Below are 22,961 nucleotides of genomic sequence, written 5' to 3'. Positions count from 1 at the left end.
TCTGTCTGAATGGTTTTCTTGATGTTTGAAGTGTTATAACATGCTAGCTGTAACATTGATGTAAATAACACATGTTACCTTGAATGGTTGTATACAAAGCATTTGTAAGACAACATTTGTTGTATTGACAAATATGTATCCCCCTGCCACGATCAGAACAACTTAAGTATGCCTTACAATGAGTTGGCAATGCTATTGAGAAGCTTTGAAGGTCTTATATTTGCACTTGCCTGGCTGCCAGCTGTTTTCCTGGACCCCATATGGGTTCTCCTCTACCAGACCAGAGTTGACACCAAGGGGCCTGGTGATGCAAAAGTTTAAAGTCATGCTTTTGCTTCAAAACATAGCCTTTAGGGTTGTCATGGTTCATACAATTATTGTCACTGTTAAAAACGGTCATTCATTACTTTACCATAATTTCCCAGGGGACACAGTGCTAGGCCGTGTGACGGTGGTAGGATACTCTGTACAGAAATGAAAGTGGAATGTAGCTCAAGTACATAGTATTAGCATTTTGATATAAATATAAAAGGATCAGCATCGCACGTGTGATCGTTCGAAAGCAGGGCCCCACAGCGTAGCGTCGCACATGTGTGATTCTGAACATTACAACCGACTATTTTCCGATAGACAAACAATGTGACAAACGCTATAGTATGGCTTAAAAATTTACAATTAGTAGGCTAACAAGGAACACTAGCAGGTAGGAGCATTGCTACGAGTATTATGCTAGGTTACTAGGTAACAGAACATAATAAAAGCTACCTAGCTGCCGTTTTGGGAAAAAACTCACTCGTGGAACCGTCGGAAATATTTAGAACTCACGCATCTTAAGGTTAAAACAAATAAGCTTATCCAAAAACAGATGGCATGCACAAAATGGAAGAATTAGTGACATGATACTTTTATAGACGCCATTGCTGTGCCGACTGATCAAAACGTGATCAGCTATGCGCAAGCTCCACAGTCTTCCAGGGCTAAATAAGCTATTTTCGGACAAGGTTTTTTCTAGTTCTGAACGTTTATTTTCACTAATTATTTTGTGGGTGATTTGTGAGACGCTAAACTTTGTATGTATTTTCAGTATTTAACTTTCTGGAGGGTTTAGCCTTAACTCTAGAGTACATTATACTAGCTTTACTGCTAGATAGTAGCTAGCAAAATCCTAACGTAAACAATGTTAATCTGAACGAGATAACCAGGCTTAATAGCCTAAATTTCAACGTTGTCCATGGGACCTAAAAATTACGTTACCAGCCGACCAAGGTACGACGTCGCGGCAACGTTGTCCATTGATGTTTGAAGTGTTATAACATGCTTCTGTGGCTGTATATATGTGGAAAAGATGTTTAGTGAAGATGTTTAGCCATTAGATTCCGTTTTTGAGACTTTCATGTTTTTATTGCTCAAAAGTGCTTTTCAGATCCTGAATAGCGTTTTTAATACATTTACAAAGTTTGGCATGTAACTTCTGTCTGAAAGGTTTTCTTGATGTTTGAAGTGTTATAACATGCTTCTGTGGCTGCATATATATGGAAAAGGTGTTTTGTGAAGATGTTTAGCCATTAGATTCCGTTTTTGAGACTTTCATTTTTTCATTGCTCTAAAGTGCTTTCCAGCTCCTGAATAGCGTTTTTAATGCATTTACAAAGTTTGGCATGTATCTTCTGTCTGAATGGTTTTCTTGATGTTTGAAGTGTTATAACATGCTAGCTGTAACATTGATGTAAATAACACATGTTACCTTGAATGGTTGTATACAAAGCATTTGTAAGACAACATTTGTTGTATTGACAAATATGTATCCCCCTGCCACGATCAGAACAACTTAAGTATGCCTTACAATGAGTTGGCAATGCTATTGAGAAGCTTTGAAGGTCTTATATTTGCACTTGCCTGGCTGCCAGCTGTTTTCCTGGACCCCATATGGGTTCTCCTCTACCAGACCAGAGTTGACACCAAGAGGCCTGGTGATGCAAAAGTTTTAAGTCATGCTTTTGCTTCAAAACATAGCCTTTAGGGTTGCCATGGTTCATACAATTATTGTCACTGTTAAAAACGGTCATTCATTACTTTACCATAATTTCCCAGGGGACACAGTGCTAGGCCGTGTGACGGTGGTAGGATACTCTGTACAGAAATGAAAGTGGAATGTAGCTCAAGTACATAGTATTAGCATTTTGATATAAATATAAAAGGATCAGCATCGCACGTGTGATCGTTCGAAAGCAGGGCCCCACAGCGTAGCATGTGTGATTCTGAACATTACAACCGACTATTTTCCGATAGACAAACAATGTGACAAACGCTATAATATGGCTTAAAAATTTACAATTAGTAGGTTAACAAGTAACACTAGCAGGTAGGAGCATTGCTACGAGTATTATGCTAGGTTGCTAGGTAACAGAAGATAATAAAAGCTACCTAGCTGCCGTTTTGGAAAAAACTCACTCGTGGAAGTCGGAAATATTTAGAACTCATGCATCTTAAGGTTAAAACAAATAAACGTATCCAAAAACAGATGGCATGCACAAAATGGAAGAATTAGTGACATGATACTTTTATAGACGCCATTGCTGTGCCGACTGATCAAAACGTGATCAGACACGCGCTAGCTCCACAGTCTTCCAGGGCTAAATAAACTTTTTTCGGACAAGGTTTTTTCTAGTTCTGAACGTTTATTTTCACTAATTATTTTGTGGGTGATTTGTGAGACGCTAAACTTTGTATGTATTTTCAGTATTTAACTTTCTGGAGGGTTTAGCCTTAACTCTAGAGTACATTATACTAGCTTTACTAGTAGCTAGCGAAATCCTAACTTTAACAATGTTAATCTGAAACAGATAACCAGGCTTAATAGCCTAAATTTCAAACCTATACGTAATAGCATGCTCCATCCGATTTCAGAAAATATGTTTATATATTTAAATCTATTTCTGTAAAGAAACTCACCTTTGAAGTAGCTAATTTCCAGTTGAAATCCATGCGTTCAGTTGCAAACTCTTTTCTGAAATCCCAGTTTCTGAGATTGAAATGGGCATGCGCAAAGTTCTTGTTCAGGGGCAGACTGAGCAAACCTAGGTTTGCTAAGGAAGATTTGTAATATTCTGTGATGACTTGTCTTTGGAAATGAAACTTGAGAATCGCTTGCCTTTCGGTCACATTTAACAATTTTGCATTACAAAATTATTGCAGCTCAGATTTGCATTGTAGGTCATACAGCTTTGGTGTGCTGGCCAAAGAATGTTTGCTTAATCATGTTACACATCACACATTGATTTCTTTTTGTACATGTAAAGAATTAAATACTTATATTTTAATATAGGCCTAAGCCTAAGAATATAAAAATTATATTCGAAATTCAGTCTTTTACTTATTAAAGCTATGTTCCTGCATATGAGAAAATGGATGACCATGCTTGGGCTGAGCTGCACATGAATTACATACATTGTCTAAATTTTTACGTGCTGGGTGCTACATTTAATATTGTGTGATTGAAATTCATGTAGACTATGGCTACATTACAAAAGTGTCAGAACTGAGAGCAATCCAGTGTGATCTCTCCGTGATAAACCACTGCACTCGAGATCCGTTGTCCTGCGACCAAAGAGCGACTTAACGGAAACTTAACCCATGGTACTAAAATGAATGTATCCAACCGACCAAGGTACGACGTCGCGGCAACGTTGTCCACGGGACCAAAAAATAACGTAACCAGCCGACCAAGGTACGAAGTCGCGGCAACGTTGCCCATGGACCTAAAAATGACGTTACCAGCCGACCAAGGTACGACGTCGCGGCAACGTTGTCCATGGGACCTAAGAATGACGTTTGAAGTGTTATAACATACTTCTGTGGCTGTATATTTGTGGAAAAGATGTTTTGTGAAGATGTTTAGCCATTAGATTCCGTTTTTGAGACTTTCATTTTTTCATTGCTCGGAAGTGCTTTTCAGCTCCTGAATAGCATTTTCAATGCATTTACAGAGTTTGGCATGTAACTTCTGTCTGAATGGTTTTCTTGATGTTTTAAGTGTTATAACATGCTTCTGTGGCTGTACACATAAGGAAAAGGTGTTTAATGAAGATGTTTAGCCATTAGATTCCGTTTTTGAGACTTTCGTGTTTTTATTGCTCAGAAGTGCTTTCCAGCTCCTGAATAGCGTTTTCAATCCGTTTACAAAGTTTGGCATGTAACTTTGTCTGAATTGTTTTCTTGATGTTTGAAGTGTTCTAACATGCTAGTGTGGCTGTACACATATGGAAAAGGTGTTTTGTGAAGATGTTTAGCCATTAGATTCCGTTTTTGAGACTTTCATGTATTTATTGCTCAGAAGTGCTTTTCAGCTCCTGAACAGCGTTTTCAATGCATTTACAAAGTTTGGCATGTAACTTCTGGCTGAAAGGTTTTCTTGATGTTTGAAGTCTTATAACATGCTTCTGTGGCTGTACACATAAGGAAAAGGTGTTTAATGAAGATGTTTAGCCATTAGATTCCGTTTTTGAGACTTTCGTGTTTTTATTGCTCAGAAGTGCTTTCCAGCTCCTGAATAGCGTTTTCAATCCGTTTACAAAGTTTGGCATGTAACTTTGTCTGAATTGTTTTCTTGATGTTTGAAGTGTTCTAACATGCTAGTGTGGCTGTACACATATGGAAAAGGTGTTTTGTGAAGATGTTTAGCCATTAGATTCCGTTTTTGAGACTTTCATATATTTATTGCTCAGAAGTGCTTTTCAGCTCCTGAACAGCGTTCTCAATGCATTTACAAAGTTTGGCATGTAACTTCTGTCTGAATGTTTTTCTTGATGTTTGAAGTCTTATAAAATGCTTCTGTGGCTGTATATATGTGGAAAAGGTGTTTAGTTAAGTTGTTTAGCCATTAGATTCCGTTTTTGAGACTTTCATGTTTTTATTGCTCTAAAGTGCTTTTCAGCTCCTGAATAGCGTTTTCTATGCATTTACAAAGTTTGGCATGTAACTTCTTTCTGAATTGTTTTCTTGATGTTTGAAGTGTTCTAACATGCTACTGTGACTGTACAATAAGGAAAAGGTGTTTAGTGGAGATGTTTAGCCATTAAATTCCGTTTTTGAGACTTTCATTTTTTCATTGCTCTAAAGTGCTTTTCAGCTCCTGAATAGCGTTTTCAATGCATTTACAAAGTTTGGCATGTAACTTCTGTCTGAATGGTTTTCTTGACGTTTGAAGTGCTGTAACATGCTTCTGTGGCTGCACATATATGGAAAAGGTGTTTTGTGAAGATGTTTAGCCATTAGATTCCGTTTTTGAGACTTTCATGTTTGTCTTCCTCAAAAGTGCTTTCCAGCTCCTGAATAGCATTTTCAATGCATTTACAAAGTTTGGCATGTAACTTCTGGCTGAAAGGTTTTCTTGATGTCTGAAGTCTTATAACACGCTTCTGTGGCTGTATATATGTGGAAAAGGTGTTTAGTGAAGTTGTTTAGCCATTTGATTCCGTTTTTGATACTTTCATGTTTTTATTGCTCAAAAGTGTTTTTCAGCTCCTGAATAGCGTTTTAAATGAATTTACAAAGTTTGGCATGTAACTTCTTTCTGAATTGTTTTCTTGATGTTTGAAGTGTTCTAACATGCTACTGTGACTGTACAATGTGGAAAAGGTGTTTAGTGAAGATGTTTAGCCATTTGATTCCGTTTTTGAGACTTTCATGTTTTTATTGCTCTAAAGTGCTTTTCAGCTCCTGAATAGCATTTTCAATGCATTTACAAAGTTTGGCATGTAACATCTGTCTGAATGGTTTTCTTGACGTTTGAAGTGCTGTAACATGCTTCTGTGGCTGCACATATATGGAAAAGGTGTTTTGTGAAGATGTTTAGCCATTAGATTCCGTTTTTGAGACTTTCATGTTTGTCTTCCTCAAAAGTGCTTTCCAGCTCCTGAATAGCATTTTCAATGCATTTACAAAGTTTGGCATGTAACTTCTGGCTGAAAGGTTTTCTTGATGTCTGAAGTCTTATAACATGCTTCTGTGGCTGTATATATGTGGAAAAGGTGTTTAGTGAAGTTGTTTAGCCATTTGATTCCGTTTTTGAGACTTTCATGTTTTTATTGCTCAAAAGTGTTTTTCAGCTCCTGAATAGCGTTTTAAATGCATTTACAAAGTTTGGCATGTAACTTCTTTCTGAAATGTTTTCTTGAAGTGTTCTAACATGCTACTGTGACTGTACAATGTGGAAAAGGTGTTTAGTGGAGATGTTTAGCCATTAGATTCCATTTTTGAGACTTTCATGTTTTATTGCTCTAAAGTGTTTTCCAGCTCCTGAATAGCATTTTCAATGCATTTACAAAGTTTGGCATTTAACTTCTGTCTGAATGGTTTTCTTGATGTTGTAAGTGTTATAACATGCTTCTGTGGCTGCATATATATGGAAAAGGTGTTTAGTGAAGATGTTTAGCCGTTAAATTCAGTTTTTGAGACTTTCATGTTTTTATTGCTCAGAAGTGTTTTTCAGCTCCTGAATAGCGTTTTAAATGCATTTACAAAGTTTGGCATGTAACTTCTGGCTGAATGGTTTTCTTGATGTTTGAAGTATTATAACATGCTTCTGTGGCTGCATATATATGGAAAAGGTGTTTAGTGAAGTTGTTTAGCCATTAAATTCCGTTTTTGAGACTTTCATTTTTTCATTGCTCTAAAGTGCTTTTCAGCTCCTGAATAGCGTTTTCAATGCATTTACAAAGTTTGGCATGTAACTAATGTCTGACTTGTTTTCTTGATGTTTGAAGTGTCCTAACATGGTTCTGTGGCTGTACACATATGAAAAAAGGTGTTCAGTGAAGTTGTTCAGCCATTAGATTCCGTTTTTGAGACTTTCATGTTTTTATTGCTCTAAAGTGCTTTTCAGCTCCTGAATAGCGTTTTCTATGCATTTACAAAATTTGGCATGTAACTTCTGGCTGAAAGATTTTCTTGATGTTTTAAGTGTTATAACATGCTTCTTTGGCTGCATATATGTGGAAAAGGTGTTTAGTGAAGTTGTTTAGCCATTTTTATTCCGTTTTTGAGACTTTCATGTTTTTATTGCTCAGAAGTGTTTTTCATCTCCTGAATAGCGTTTTAAATGCATTTACAAAGTTTGGCATGTAACTTCTTTCTGAATTGTTTTCTTGATGTTTGAAGTGTTCTAACATGCTACTGTGACTGTACAATGTGGAAAAGGTGTTTAGTGGAGATGTTTAGCCATTAGATTCCATTTTTGAGACTTTCATGTTTGTATTGCTCTAAAGTGCTTTCCAGCTCCTGAATAGCATTTTCAATGCATTTACAAAGTTTGGCATGTAACTTCTGTCTGAATGGTTTTCTTGATGTTTTAAGTGTTATAACATGCTTCTGTGGCTGCATATATATGGAAAAGGTGTTTAGTGAAGTTGTTTAGCCATTAGATTCCGTTTTTGAGACTTTCATGTTTTTATTGCTCTAAAGTGCTTTTCAGCTCCTGAATAGCGTTTTCTATGCATTTACAAAGTTTGGCATGTAACTTCTGGCTGAAAGGTTTTCTTGATGTCTGAAGTCTTATAACATGCTTCTGTGGCTGTATACATGTGGAAAAGGTGTTTAGTGAAGTTGTTTAGCCATTTGATTCCGTTTTTGAGACTTTCATGTTTTTATTGCTCAGAAGTGTTTTTCAGCTCCTGAATAGCGTTTTCAAGGCATTTACAAAGTTTGGCATGTAACTAATGTCTGACTTGTTTTCTTGTTTGAAGTGTTCTAACATGCTTCTGTGGCAGTACACATATGGAAAAGGTGTTCAGTGAAGTTGTTTAGCCATTAGATTCTGTTTTTGATACTTTCATGTTTTTATTGCTCAAAAGTGTTTTTCAGCTCCTGAATAGCGTTTTAAATGAATTTACAAAGTTTGGCATGTAACTTCTTTCTGAATTGTTTTCTTGATGTTTGAAGTGTTCTAACATGCTACTGTGACTGTACAATGTGGAAAAGGTGTTTAGTGAAGATGTTTAGCCATTTGATTCCGTTTTTGAGACTTTCATGTTTTTATTGCTCTAAAGTGCTTTTCAGCTCCTGAATAGCATTTTCAATGCATTTACAAACTTTGGCATGTAACTTCTGGCTGAAAGGTTTTCTTGATGTTTGAAGTCTTATAACATGCTTCTGTGGCTGCATATATATGGAAAAGGTGTTTAGTGAAGGATGTTTAGCCATTAGATTCCGTTTTTGAGACTTTCATGTATTTATTGCTCAGAAGTGGTTTTCAGCTCCTGAATAGCGTTTTAAATGCATTTACAAAGTTTGGCATGTAACTTCTTTCTGAAATGTTTTCTTGAAGTGTTCTAACATGCTACTGTGACTGTACAATGTGGAAAAGGTGTTTAGTGGAGATGTTTAGCCATTAGATTCCATTTTTGAGACTTTCATGTTTGTATTGCTCTAAAGTGCTTTCCAGCTCCTGAATAGCGTTTTCAATGCATTTACAAAGTTTGGCATGTAACTTCTGTCTGAATGGTTTTCTTGATGTTTTAAGTGTTATAACATGCTTCTGTGGCTGCATATATATGGAAAAGGTGTTTAGTGAAGTTGTTTAGCCATTAGATTCCGTTTTTGAGACTTTCATGTTTTTATTGCTCTAAAGTGCTTTTCAGCTCCTGAATAGCGTTTTCTATGCATTTACAAAGTTTGGCATGTAACTTCTGGCTGAAAGGTTTTCTTGATGTTTTAAGTGTTATAACATGCTTCTTTGGCTGCATATATGTTGAAAAGGTGTTTAGTGAAGTTGTTTAGCCATTTGATTCCGTTTTTGAGACTTTCATGTTTTTATTGCTCAGAAGTGTTTTTCATCTCCTGAATAGCGTTTTAAATGCATTTACAAAGTTTGGCATGTAACTTCTTTCTGAATTGTTTTCTTGATGTTTGAAGTGTTCTAACATGCTACTGTGACTGTACAATAAGGAAAAGGTGTTTAGTGGAGATGTTTAGCCATTAGATTCCGTTTTTGAGACTTTCATTTTTTCATTGCTCTAAAGTGCTTTTCAGCTCCTGAATAGCGTTTTCAATGCATTTACAAAGTTTGGCATGTAACATCTGTCTGAATGGTTTTCTTGACGTTTGAAGTGTTGTAACATGCTTCTGTGGCTGCACATATATGGAAAAGGTGTTTTGTGAAGATGTTTAGCCATTAGATTCCGTTTTTGAGACTTTCATGTTTGTCTTCCTCAAAAGTGCTTTCCAGCTCCTGAATAGCATTTTCAATGCATTTACAAAGTTTGGCATGTAACTTCTGGCTGAAAGGTTTTCTTGATGTCTGAAGTCTTATAACATGCTTCTGTGGCTGTATACATGTGGAAAAGGTGTTTAGTGAAGTTGTTTAGCCATTTGATTCCGTTTTTGAGACTTTCATGTTTTTATTGCTCAGAAGTGTTTTTCAGCTCCTGAATAGCGTTTTCAAGGCATTTACAAAGTTTGGCATGTAACTAATGTCTGACTTGTTTTCTTGTTTGAAGTGTTCTAACATGCTTCTGTGGCAGTACACATATGGAAAAGGTGTTCAGTGAAGTTGTTTAGCCATTAGATTCTGTTTTTGATACTTTCATGTTTTTATTGCTCAAAAGTGTTTTTCAGCTCCTGAATAGCGTTTTAAATGCATTTACAAAGTTTGGCATGTAACTTCTTTCTGAATTGTTTTCTTGATGTTTGAAGTGTTTTAACATGCTACTGTGACTGTACAATGTGGAAAAGGTGTTTGGTGAAGATGTTTAGCCATTTGATTCCGTTTTTGAGACTTTCATGTTTTTATTGCTCTAAAGTGCTTTTCAGCTCCTGAATAGCATTTTCAATGCATTTACAAACTTTGGCATGTAACTTCTGGCTGAAAGGTTTTCTTGATGTTTGAAGTCTTATATCATGCTTCTGTGGCTGCATATATATGGAAAAGGTGTTTAGTGAAGGATGTTTAGCCATTAGATTCCGTTTTTGAGACTTTCATGTATTTATTGCTCAGAAGTGGTTTTCAGCTCCTGAATAGCGTTTTAAATGCATTTACAAAGTTTGGCATGTAACTTCTTTCTGAAATGTTTTCTTGAAGTGTTCTAACATGCTACTGTGACTGTACAATGTGGAAAAGGTGTTTAGTGGAGATGTTTAGCCATTAGATTCCATTTTTGAGACTTTCATGTTTTATTGCTCTAAAGTGTTTTCCAGCTCCTGAATAGCATTTTCAATGCATTTACAAAGTTTGGCATTTAACTTCTGTCTGAATGGTTTTCTTGATGTTGTAAGTGTTATAACATGCTTCTGTGGCTGCATATATATGGAAAAGGTGTTTAGTGAAGATGTTTAGCCGTTAGATTCCGTTTTTGAGACTTTCATGTGTTTATTGCTCAGAAGTGCTTTTCAGCTCCTGAACAGCGTTTTCAATGCATTTACAAAGTTTGGCATGTAACTTCTGGCTGAAAGGTTTTCTTGATGTTTGAAGTGTTATAACATGCTTCTTTGGCTGCATATATGTGGAAAAGGTGTTTAGTGAAGATGTTTAGCCGTTAGATTCCGTTTTTGAGACTTTCATTTTTTCATTGCTCTAAAGTGCTTTTCAGATCCTGAATAGCGTTTTCAAGGCATTTACAAAGTTTGGCATGTAACTAATGTCTGACTTGTTTTCTTGATGTTTGAAGTGTCCTAACATGCTTCTGTGGCTGTACACATATGAAAAAAGGTGTTCAGTGAAGTTGTTCAGCCATTAGATTCCGTTTTTGAGACTTTCATGTTTTTATTGCTCTAAAGTGCTTTTCAGCTCCTGAATAGCGTTTTCTATGCATTTACAAAGTTTGGCATGTAACTTCTGGCTGAAAGATTTTCTTGATGTTTTAAGTGTTATAACATGCTTCTTTGGCTGCATATATGTGGAAAAGGTGTTTAGTGAAGTTGTTTAGCCATTTGATTCCGTTTTTGAGACTTTCATGTTTTTATTGCTCAGAAGTGTTTTTCATCTCCTGAATAGCGTTTTAAATGCATTTACAAAGTTTGGCATGTAACTTCTTTCTGAATTGTTTTCTTGATGTTTGAAGTGTTCTAACATGCTACTGTGACTGTACAATGTGGAAAAGGTGTTTAGTGGAGATGTTTAGCCATTAGATTCCATTTTTGAGACTTTCATGTTTTTATTGCTCAGAAGTGCTTTTCAGCTCCTGAATAGCGTTTTCAATGCATTTACAAAGTTTGGCATGTAACTAATGTCTGAATGGTTTTCTTGATGTTTTAAGTGTTATAACATGCTTCTGTGGCTGCATATATATGGAAAAGGTGTTTAGTGAAGTTGTTTAGCCATTAGATTCCGTTTTTGAGACTTTCATGTTTTTATTGCTCTAAAGTGCTTTTCAGCTCCTGAATAGCATTTTCGATGCATTTACAAAGTTTGGCATGTAACTTCTTTCTGAATTGTTTTCTTGATGTTTGAAGTCTTCTAACATGCTACTGTGACTGTACAATGTGGAAAAGGTGTTTAGTGGAGATGTTTAGCCATTTGATTCCATTTTTGAGACTTTCATGTTTTTATTGCTCTAAAGTGCTTTCCAGCTCCTGAATAGCGTTTTAAATGCATTTACAAAGTTTGGCATGTAACTTCTTTCTGAATTGTTTTCTTGATGTTTGAAGTGTTCTAACATGCTACTGTGACTGTACAATGTGGAAAAGGTGTTTAGTGGAGATGTTTAGCCATTAGATTCCATTTTTGAGACTTTCATGTTTTATTGCTCTAAAGTGTTTTCCAGCTCCTGAATAGCATTTTCAATGCATTTACAAACTTTGGCATATAACTTCTGGCTGAAAGGTTTTCTTGATGTTTTAAGTGTTATAACATGCTTCTGTGGCTGCATATATATGGAAAAGGTGTTTAGTGAAGGATGTTTAGCCATTAGATTCCGTTTTTGAGACTTTCATGTATTTATTGCTCAGAAGTGGTTTTCAGCTCCTGAATAGCGTTTTAAATGCATTTACAAAGTTTGGCATGTAACTTCTTTCTGAATTGTTTTCTTGATGTTTGAAGTGTTCTAACATGCTACTGTGACTGTACAATGTGGAAAATGTGTTTAGTGGAGATGTTTAGCCATTTGATTCCGTTTTTGAGACTTTCATGTTTTTATTGCTTTAAAGTGCTTTTCAGCTCCTGAATAGCATTTTCAATGCATTTACAAACTTTGGCATGTAACTTCTGGCTGAAAGGTTTTCTTGATGTTTGAAGTCTTATAACATGCTTCTGTGGCTGCATATATATGGAAAAGGTGTTTAGTAAAGTTGTTTAGCCATTTGATTCCGTTTTTGAGACTTTCATGTTTTTATTGCTCTAAAGTGCTTTCCAGCTCCTGAATAGCATTTTCAATGCATTTACAAAGTTTGGCATGTAACTTCTGTCTGATGGGTTTTCTTGATGTTTTAAGTGTTATAACATGCTTCTGTGGCTGCATATATATGGAAAAGGTGTTTAGTGAAGTTGTTTAGCCATTTCCGTTTTTGAGACTTTCATGTTTTATTGCTCAGAAATGCTTTTCAGCTCCTGAATAGCGTTTTCAATGCATTTACAAAGTTTGGCATGTAACTAATGTCTGACTTGTTTTCTTGATGTTTGAAGTGTTCTAACATGCTACTGTGACTGTACAATGTGGAAAAGGTGTTTAGTGGAGATGTTTAGCCATTAGATTCCATTTTTGAGACTTTCATGTTTGTATTGCTCTAAAGTGCTTTTCAGCTCCTGAATAGCATTTTCGATGCATTTACAAAGTTTGGCATGTAACTTCTGGCTGAAAGGTTTTCTTGATGTTTGAAGTCTTATAACATGCTTCTGTGGCTGCATATATATGGAAAAGGTGTTTAGTAAAGTTGTTTAGCCATTTGATTCCGTTTTTGAGACTTTCATGTTTTTATTGCTCTAAAGTGCTTTCCAGCTCCTGAATAGCATTTTCAATGCATTTACAAAGTTTGGCATGTAACTTCTGTCTGATGGGTTTTCTTGATGTTTTAAGTGTTATAACATGCTTCTGTGGCTGCATATATATGGAAAAGGTGTTTAGTGAAGTTGTTTAGCCATTTCCGTTTTTGAGACTTTCATGTTTTATTGCTCAGAAATGCTTTTCAGCTCCTGAATAGCGTTTTCAATGCATTTACAAAGTTTGGCATGTAACTTCTGGCTGAAAGGTTTTCTTGATGTTTGAAGTCTTATAACATGCTTCTGTGGCTGTATATATGTGGAAAAGGTGTTTAGTTAAGTTGTTTAGCCATTAGATTCCGTTTTTGAGACTTTCATGTTTTTATTGCTCTAAAGTGCTTTTCAGCTCCTGAATAGCGTTTTCTATGCATTTACAAAGTTTGGCATGTAACTTCTGGCTGAAAGGTTTTCTTGATGTTTTAAGTGTTATAACATGCTTCTTTGGCTGCATATATGTTGAAAAGGTGTTTAGTGAAGTTGTTTAGCCATTTGATTCCGTTTTTGAGACTTTCATGTTTTTATTGCTCAGAAGTGTTTTTCATCTCCTGAATAGCGTTTTAAATGCATTTACAAAGTTTGGCAGGTAACTTCTTTCTGAATTGTTTTCTTGATGTTTGAAGTGTTCTAACATGCTACTGTGACTGTACAATAAGGAAAAGGTGTTTAGTGGAGATGTTTATCCATTAGATTCCATTTTTGAGACTTTCATGTTTTTATTGCTCTAAAATGCTTTCCAGCTCCTGAATAGCGTTTTCAAGGCATTTACAAAGTTTGGCATGTAACTAATGTCTGACTTGTTTTCTTGATGTTTGAAGTGTTCTAACATGCTTCTGTGGCTGTACACATATGGAAAAGATGTTCAGTGAAGTTGTTTAGCCATTAGATTCCGTTTTTGAGAATTTCATGTTTTTATTGCTCAGAAATGCTTTTCAGCTCCTGAATAGCGTTTTCAATGCATTTACAAAGTTTGGCATGTAACTTCTGGCTGAAAGGTTTTCTTGATGTTTGAAGTCTTATAACATGCTTCTGTGGCTGTATATATGTGGAAAAGGTGTTTAGTGAAGTTGTTTAGCCATTAGATTCCGTTTTTGAGACTTTCATGTTTTTATTGCTCTAAAGTGCTTTTCAGCTCCTGAATAGCATTTTCGATGCATTTACAGAGTTTGGCATTTAGCTTCTGTCTGAATGGTTTTCTTGATGTTTTAAGTGTTATAACATAATACTGCGACTGTACAATGTGGAAAAGGTGTTTAGTGAAGTTGTTTAGCCATTAGATTCCGTTTTTGAGACTTTCATGTTTTTATTGCTCTAAAGTGCTTTTCAGCTCCTGATAGCATTTTCAATGCATTTACAAAGTTTGGCATGTAACTTCTGTCTGAATGGTTTTCTTGATGTTTTAAGTGTTATAACATGCTTCTGTGGCTGTATATATGTGGAAAAGGTGTTTAGTGAAGTTGTTTAGCCATTAGATTCCGTTTTTGAGACTTTCATTTAGTCATTGCTCTAGAGTGCTTTCCAGCTCCTGAATAGCGTTTTCAAGGCATTTACAAAGTTTGGCATGTAACCAATGTCTGACTTGTTTTCTTGATGTTTTAAGTGTTATAACATGCTTCTTTGGCTGCATATATGTGGAAAAGGTGTTTAGTTAAGTTGTTTAGCCATTAGATTCCGTTTTTTGAGACTTTCATGTTTTATTGCTCTAAAGTGTTTTCCAGCTCCTGAATAGCGTTTTCTATGCATTTACAAAGTTTGGCATGTAACTTCTGGCTGAAAGGTTTTCTTGATGTTTTAAGTGTTATAACATGCTTCTTTGGCTGCATATATGTTGAAAAGGTGTTTAGTGGAGATGTTTAGCCATTAGATTCCGTTTTTGAGACTTTCATGTTTTTATTGCTCAGAAATGCTTTTCAGCTCCTGAATAGCGTTTTCAATGCATTAACAAAGTTTGGCATGTAACTTCTGTCTGAATGGTTTTCTTGATGTTTTAAGTGTTATAACATGCTTCTGTGGCTGTATATATGTGGAAAAGGTGTTTAGTTAAGTTGTTTAGCCATCAGATTCCGTTTTTGAGACTTTCATGTTTTTATTGCTCAGAAATGCTTTTCAGCTCCTGAATAGCGTTTTCAATGTATTAACAAAGTTTGGCATGTAACTTCTGGCTGAAATGTTTTCTTGATGTTTGAAGTCTTATAACATGCTACTGTGACTGCACAATGTGGAAAAGGTGTTTAGTGGAGATGTTTAGCCATTAGATTCCATTTTTGAGACTTTCATGTTTTTATTGCTCTAAAGTGCTTTCCAGCTCCTGAATAGCGTTTTCAATGCATTTACAAAGTTTGGCATGTAACTTCTGTCTGAATGGTTTTCTTGATGTTTTAAGTGTTATAACATGCTTCTGTGGCTGTATATATGTGGAAAAGGTGTTTAGTGAAGTTGTTTAGCCATTAGATTCCGTTTTTGAGACTTTCATTTAGTCATTGCTCTAGAGTGCTTTCCAGCTCCTGAATAGCGTTTTCAAGGCATTTACAAAGTTTGGCATGTAACCAATGTCTGACTTGTTTTCTTGATGTTTTAAGTGTTATAACATGCTTCTTTGGCTGCACATATATGGAAAAGGTGTTTAGTGAAGATGTTTAGCCATTAGATTCCATTTTTGAGACTTTCATGTTTTTATTGCTCTAAAGTGCTTTCCAGCTCCTGAATAGCGTTTTCAATGCATTTACAAAGTTTGGCATGTAACTTCTGTCTGAATGGTTTTCTTGATGTTTTAAGTGTTATAACATGCTTCTGTGGCTGTATATATGTGGAAAAGGTGTTTAGTTAAGTTGTTTAGCCATTAGATTCCGTTTTTGAGACTTTCATGTTTTTATTGCTCTAAAGTGCTTTTCAGCTCCTGAATAGCGTTTTCTATGCATTTAAAAGTTTGGCATGTAACTTCTGGCTGAAAGGTTTTCTTGATGTTTTAAGTGTTATAACATGCTTCTTTGGCTGCATATATGTGGAAAAGGTGTTTAGTTAAGTTGTTTAGCCATTAGATTCCGTTTTTGAGACTTTCATGTTTTATTGCTCTAAAGTGTTTTCCAGCTCCTGAATAGCGTTTTCTATGCATTTACAAAGTTTGGCATGTAACTTCTGGCTGAAAGGTTTTCTTGATGTTTTAAGTGTTATAACATGCTTCTGTGGCTGTACAATAAGGAAAAGGTGTTTAGTGGAGATGTTTAGCCATTAGATTCCACTTTTGAGACTTTCATGTTTTTATTGCTCTAAAATGCTTTCCAGCTCCTGAATAGCGTTTTCAAGGCATTTACAAAGTTTGGCATGTAACTAATGTCTGACTTGTTTTCTTGATGTTTGAAGTGTTCTAACATGCTTCTGTGGCTGTACACATATGGAAAAGATGTTCAGTGAAGTTGTTTAGCCATTAGATTCCGTTTTTGAGACTTTCATGTTTTTATTGCTCAGAAATGCTTTTCAGCTCCTGAATAGCGTTTTCAATGCATTTACAAAGTTTGGCATGTAACTTCTGGCTGAAAGGTTTTCTTGATGTTTGAAGTGTTATAACATGCTTCTGTGGCTGTATATATGTGGAAAAGGTGTTTAGTGAAGTTGTTTAGCCATTAGATTCCGTTTTTGAGACTTTCATGTTTTTATTGCTCTAAAGTGCTTTTCAGCTCCTGAATAGCATTTTCGATGCATTTACAGAGTTTGGCATTTAGCTTCTGTCTCAATGGTTTTCTTGATGTTTTAAGTGTTATAACATGCTACTGCGACTGTACAATGTGGAAAAGGTGTTTAGTGAAGTTGTTTAGCCATTAGATTCCGTTTTTGAGACTTTCATGTTTTTATTGCTCTAAAGTGCTTTTCAGCTCCTGATAGCATTTTCAATGCATTTACAAAGTTTGGCATGTAACTTCTGTCTGAATGGTTTTCTTGATGTTTTAAGTGTTATAACATGCTTCTGTGGCTGTATATATGTGGAAAAGGTGTTTAGTGAAGTTGTTTAGCCATTAGATTCCGTTTTTGAGACTTTCATTTAGTCATTGCTCTAGAGTGCTTTCCAGCTCCTGAATAGCGTTTTCAAGGCATTTACAAAGTTTGGCATGTAACCAATGTCTGACTTGTTTTCTTGATGTTTTAAGTGTTATAACATGCTTCTTTGGCTGCATATATGTGGAAAAGGTGTTTAGTTAAGTTGTTTAGCCATTAGATTCCGTTTTTTGAGACTTTCATGTTTTATTGCTCTAAAGTGTTTTCCAGCTCCTGAATAGCGTTTTCTATGCATTTACAAAGTTTGGCATGTAACTTCTGGCTGAAAGGTTTTCTTGATGTTTTAAGTGTTATAACATGCTTCTTTGGCTGCATATATGTGGAAAAGGTGTTTAGTGAAGTTGTTTAGCCATTTGATTCCGTTTTTGAGACTTTCATGTTTTTATTGCTCAGAAGTGCTTTCCAGCTCCTGAATAGCGTTTTCAATGCATTTACAAAGTTTGGCATGTAACTTCTGTCTGAATGGTTTTCTTGATGTTTTAAGTGTTATAACATGCTTCTGTGGCTGTATATATGTGGAAAAGGTGTTTAGTGAAGTTGTTTAGCCATTAGATTCCGTTTTTGAGACTTTCATTTAGTCATTGCTCTAGAGTGCTTTCCAGCTCCTGAATAGCGTTTTCAAGGCATTTACAAAGTTTGGCATGTAACCAATGTCTGACTTGTTTTCTTGATGTTTTAAGTGTTATAACATGCTTCTTTGGCTGCACATATATGGAAAAGGTGTTTAGTGAAGATGTTTAGCCATTAGATTCCATTTTTGAGACTTTCATGTTTTTATTGCTCTAAAGTGCTTTCCAGCTCCTGAATAGCGTTTTCAATGCATTTACAAAGTTTGGCATGTAACTTCTGTCTGAATGGTTTTCTTGATGTTTTAAGTGTTATAACATGCTTCTGTGGCTGTATATATGTGGAAAAGGTGTTTAGTTAAGTTGTTTAGCCATTAGATTCCGTTTTTGAGACTTTCATGTTTTTATTGCTCTAAAGTGCTTTTCAGCTCCTGAATAGCGTTTTCTATGCATTTAAAAGTTTGGCATGTAACTTCTGGCTGAAAGGTTTTCTTGATGTTTTAAGTGTTATAACATGCTTCTTTGGCTGCATATATGTGGAAAAGGTGTTTAGTTAAGTTGTTTAGCCATTAGATTCCGTTTTTGAGACTTTCATGTTTTATTGCTCTAAAGTGTTTTCCAGCTCCTGAATAGCGTTTTCTATGCATTTACAAAGTTTGGCATGTAACTTCTGGCTGAAAGGTTTTCTTGATGTTTTAAGTGTTATAACATGCTTCTGTGGCTGTACAATAAGGAAAAGGTGTTTAGTGGAGATGTTTAGCCATTAGATTCCACTTTTGAGACTTTCATGTTTTTATTGCTCTAAAATGCTTTCCAGCTCCTGAATAGCGTTTTCAAGGCATTTACAAAGTTTGGCATGTAACTAATGTCTGACTTGTTTTCTTGATGTTTGAAGTGTTCTAACATGCTTCTGTGGCTGTACACATATGGAAAAGATGTTCAGTGAAGTTGTTTAGCCATTAGATTCCGTTTTTGAGACTTTCATGTTTTTATTGCTCAGAAATGCTTTTCAGCTCCTGAATAGCGTTTTCAATGCATTTACAAAGTTTGGCATGTAACTTCTGGCTGAAAGGTTTTCTTGATGTTTGAAGTGTTATAACATGCTTCTGTGGCTGTATATATGTGGAAAAGGTGTTTAGTGAAGTTGTTTAGCCATTAGATTCCGTTTTTGAGACTTTCATGTTTTTATTGCTCTAAAGTGCTTTTCAGCTCCTGAATAGCATTTTCGATGCATTTACAGAGTTTGGCATTTAGCTTCTGTCTCAATGGTTTTCTTGATGTTTTAAGTGTTATAACATGCTACTGCGACTGTACAATGTGGAAAAGGTGTTTAGTGAAGTTGTTTAGCCATTAGATTCCGTTTTTGAGACTTTCATGTTTTTATTGCTCTAAAGTGCTTTTCAGCTCCTGATAGCATTTTCAATGCATTTACAAAGTTTGGCATGTAACTTCTGTCTGAATGGTTTTCTTGATGTTTTAAGTGTTATAACATGCTTCTGTGGCTGTATATATGTGGAAAAGGTGTTTAGTGAAGTTGTTTAGCCATTAGATTCCGTTTTTGAGACTTTCATTTAGTCATTGCTCTAGAGTGCTTTCCAGCTCCTGAATAGCGTTTTCAAGGCATTTACAAAGTTTGGCATGTAACCAATGTCTGACTTGTTTTCTTGATGTTTTAAGTGTTATAACATGCTTCTTTGGCTGCATATATGTGGAAAAGGTGTTTAGTTAAGTTGTTTAGCCATTAGATTCCGTTTTTTGAGACTTTCATGTTTTATTGCTCTAAAGTGTTTTCCAGCTCCTGAATAGCGTTTTCTATGCATTTACAAAGTTTGGCATGTAACTTCTGGCTGAAAGGTTTTCTTGATGTTTTAAGTGTTATAACATGCTTCTTTGGCTGCATATATGTGGAAAAGGTGTTTAGTGAAGTTGTTTAGCCATTTGATTCCGTTTTTGAGACTTTCATGTTTTTATTGCTCAGAAGTGTTTTTCAGCTCCTGAATAGCTTTTTAAATGCATTTACAAAGTTTGGCATGTAACTTCTTTCTGAATTGTTTTCTTCATGTTTGAAGTAATCTAACATGCTACTGTGACTGTACAATGTGGAAAAGGTGTTTAGTGGAGATGTTTAGCCATTAGATTCCATTTTTGAGACTTTCATGTTTTTATTGCTCTAAAGTGCTTTCCAGCTCCTGAATAGCGTTTTCAATGCATTTACAAAGTTTGGCATGTAACTTCTGTCTGAATGGTTTTCTTGATGTTTTAAGTGTTATAACATGCTTCTGTGGCTGTATATATGTGGAAAAGGTGTTTAGTTAAGTTGTTTAGCCATTAGATTCCGTTTTTGAGACTTTCATGTTTTTATTGCTCAGAAATGCTTTTCAGCTCCTGAATAGCGTTTTCAATGCATTAACAAAGTTTGGCATGTAACTTCTGGCTGAAAGGTTTTCTTGATGTTTGAAGTCTTATAACATGCTACTGTGACTGCACAATGTGGAAAAGGTGTTTAGTGGAGATGTTTAGCCATTAGATTCCATTTTTGAGACTTTCATGTTTTTATTGCTCTAAAGTGCTTTCCAGCTCCTGAATAGCGTTTTCAATGCATTTACAAAGTTTGGCATGTAACTTCTGTCTGAATGGTTTTCTTGATGTTTTAAGTGTTATAACATGCTTCTGTGGCTGTATATATGTGGAAAAGGTGTTTAGTGAAGTTGTTTAGCCATTAGATTCCGTTTTTGAGACTTTCATTTAGTCATTGCTCTAGAGTGCTTTCCAGCTCCTGAATAGCGTTTTCAAGGCATTTACAAAGTTTGGCATGTAACCAATGTCTGACTTGTTTTCTTGATGTTTTAAGTGTTATAACATGCTTCTTTGGCTGCACATATATGGAAAAGGTGTTTAGTGAAGATGTTTAGCCATTAGATTCCATTTTTGAGACTTTCATGTTTTTATTGCTCTAAAGTGCTTTCCAGCTCCTGAATAGCGTTTTCAATGCATTTACAAAGTTTGGCATGTAACTTCTGTCTGAATGGTTTTCTTGATGTTTTAAGTGTTATAACATGCTTCTGTGGCTGTATATATGTGGAAAAGGTGTTTAGTTAAGTTGTTTAGCCATTAGATTCCGTTTTTGAGACTTTCATGTTTTTATTGCTCTAAAGTGCTTTTCAGCTCCTGAATAGCGTTTTCTATGCATTTAAAAGTTTGGCATGTAACTTCTGGCTGAAAGGTTTTCTTGATGTTTTAAGTGTTATAACATGCTTCTTTGGCTGCATATATGTGGAAAAGGTGTTTAGTTAAGTTGTTTAGCCATTAGATTCCGTTTTTGAGACTTTCATGTTTTATTGCTCTAAAGTGTTTTCCAGCTCCTGAATAGCGTTTTCTATGCATTTACAAAGTTTGGCATGTAACTTCTGGCTGAAAGGTTTTCTTGATGTTTTAAGTGTTATAACATGCTTCTGTGGCTGTACAATAAGGAAAAGGTGTTTAGTGGAGATGTTTAGCCATTAGATTCCACTTTTGAGACTTTCATGTTTTTATTGCTCTAAAATGCTTTCCAGCTCCTGAATAGCGTTTTCAAGGCATTTACAAAGTTTGGCATGTAACTAATGTCTGACTTGTTTTCTTGATGTTTGAAGTGTTCTAACATGCTTCTGTGGCTGTACACATATGGAAAAGATGTTCAGTGAAGTTGTTTAGCCATTAGATTCCGTTTTTGAGACTTTCATGTTTTTATTGCTCAGAAATGCTTTTCAGCTCCTGAATAGCGTTTTCAATGCATTTACAAAGTTTGGCATGTAACTTCTGGCTGAAAGGTTTTCTTGATGTTTGAAGTCTTATAACATGCTTCTGTGGCTGTATATATGTGGAAAAGGTGTTTAGTGAAGTTGTTTAGCCATTAGATTCCGTTTTTGAGACTTTCATGTTTTTATTGCTCTAAAGTGCTTTTCAGCTCCTGAATAGCATTTTCGATGCATTTACAGAGTTTGGCATTTAGCTTCTGTCTCAATGGTTTTCTTGATGTTTTAAGTGTTATAACATGCTACTGCGACTGTACAATGTGGAAAAGGTGTTTAGTGAAGTTGTTTAGCCATTAGATTCCGTTTTTGAGACTTTCATGTTTTTATTGCTCTAAAGTGCTTTTCAGCTCCTGATAGCATTTTCAATGCATTTACAAAGTTTGGCATGTAACTTCTGTCTGAATGGTTTTCTTGATGTTTTAAGTGTTATAACATGCTTCTGTGGCTGTATATATGTGGAAAAGGTGTTTAGTGAAGTTGTTTAGCCATTAGATTCCGTTTTTGAGACTTTCATTTAGTCATTGCTCTAGAGTGCTTTCCAGCTCCTGAATAGCGTTTTCAAGGCATTTACAAAGTTTGGCATGTAACCAATGTCTGACTTGTTTTCTTGATGTTTTAAGTGTTATAACATGCTTCTTTGGCTGCATATATGTGGAAAAGGTGTTTAGTTAAGTTGTTTAGCCATTAGATTCCGTTTTTTGAGACTTTCATGTTTTATTGCTCTAAAGTGTTTTCCAGCTCCTGAATAGCGTTTTCTATGCATTTACAAAGTTTGGCATGTAACTTCTGGCTGAAAGGTTTTCTTGATGTTTTAAGTGTTATAACATGCTTCTTTGGCTGCATATATGTGGAAAAGGTGTTTAGTGAAGTTGTTTAGCCATTTGATTCCGTTTTTGAGACTTTCATGTTTTTATTGCTCAGAAGTGTTTTTCAGCTCCTGAATAGCTTTTTAAATGCATTTACAAAGTTTGGCATGTAACTTCTTTCTGAATTGTTTTCTTCATGTTTGAAGTAATCTAACATGCTACTGTGACTGTACAATGTGGAAAAGGTGTTTAGTGGAGATGTTTAGCCATTAGATTCCATTTTTGAGACTTTCATGTTTTTATTGCTCTAAAGTGCTTTCCAGCTCCTGAATAGCGTTTTCAATGCATTTACAAAGTTTGGCATGTAACTTCTGTCTGAATGGTTTTCTTGATGTTTTAAGTGTTATAACATGCTTCTGTGGCTGTATATATGTGGAAAAGGTGTTTAGTTAAGTTGTTTAGCCATTAGATTCCGTTTTTGAGACTTTCATGTTTTTATTGCTCAGAAATGCTTTTCAGCTCCTGAATAGCGTTTTCAATGCATTAACAAAGTTTGGCATGTAACTTCTGGCTGAAAGGTTTTCTTGATGTTTGAAGTCTTATAACATGCTACTGTGACTGCACAATGTGGAAAAGGTGTTTAGTGGAGATGTTTAGCCATTAGATTCCATTTTTGAGACTTTCATGTTTTTATTGCTCTAAAGTGCTTTCCAGCTCCTGAATAGCGTTTTCAATGCATTTACAAAGTTTGGCATGTAACTTCTGTCTGAATGGTTTTCTT

The 22,961-nt window shown here is 35.4% G+C and overlaps 1 protein-coding gene across 1 annotated transcript in view; it reads left to right on the top strand.

Moving 5' to 3' along the window:
- The first annotated feature begins 623 nt into the window (after nt 1–623).
- The window catches only part of LOC146299183 (G2/M phase-specific E3 ubiquitin-protein ligase-like), a 39,094-nt gene continuing 16,756 nt past the window's right edge, over nt 624–22,961 (top strand). The window contains exon 1 of the transcript XR_014735167.1: nt 624–703. The gene's annotated coding sequence lies outside the window, so the exon portion shown is untranslated. The remainder of the gene's footprint in view (nt 704–22,961) is intronic.

Source organism: Hypomesus nipponensis, chromosome 3 (assembly GCF_054491055.1).
Source record: "Hypomesus nipponensis isolate SF chromosome 3, ASM5449105v1, whole genome shotgun sequence".
NCBI classification, from domain to species: Eukaryota; Metazoa; Chordata; class Actinopteri; order Osmeriformes; family Osmeridae; genus Hypomesus; species Hypomesus nipponensis.
This window is presented reverse-complemented; position numbering and strand designations above follow the sequence as displayed.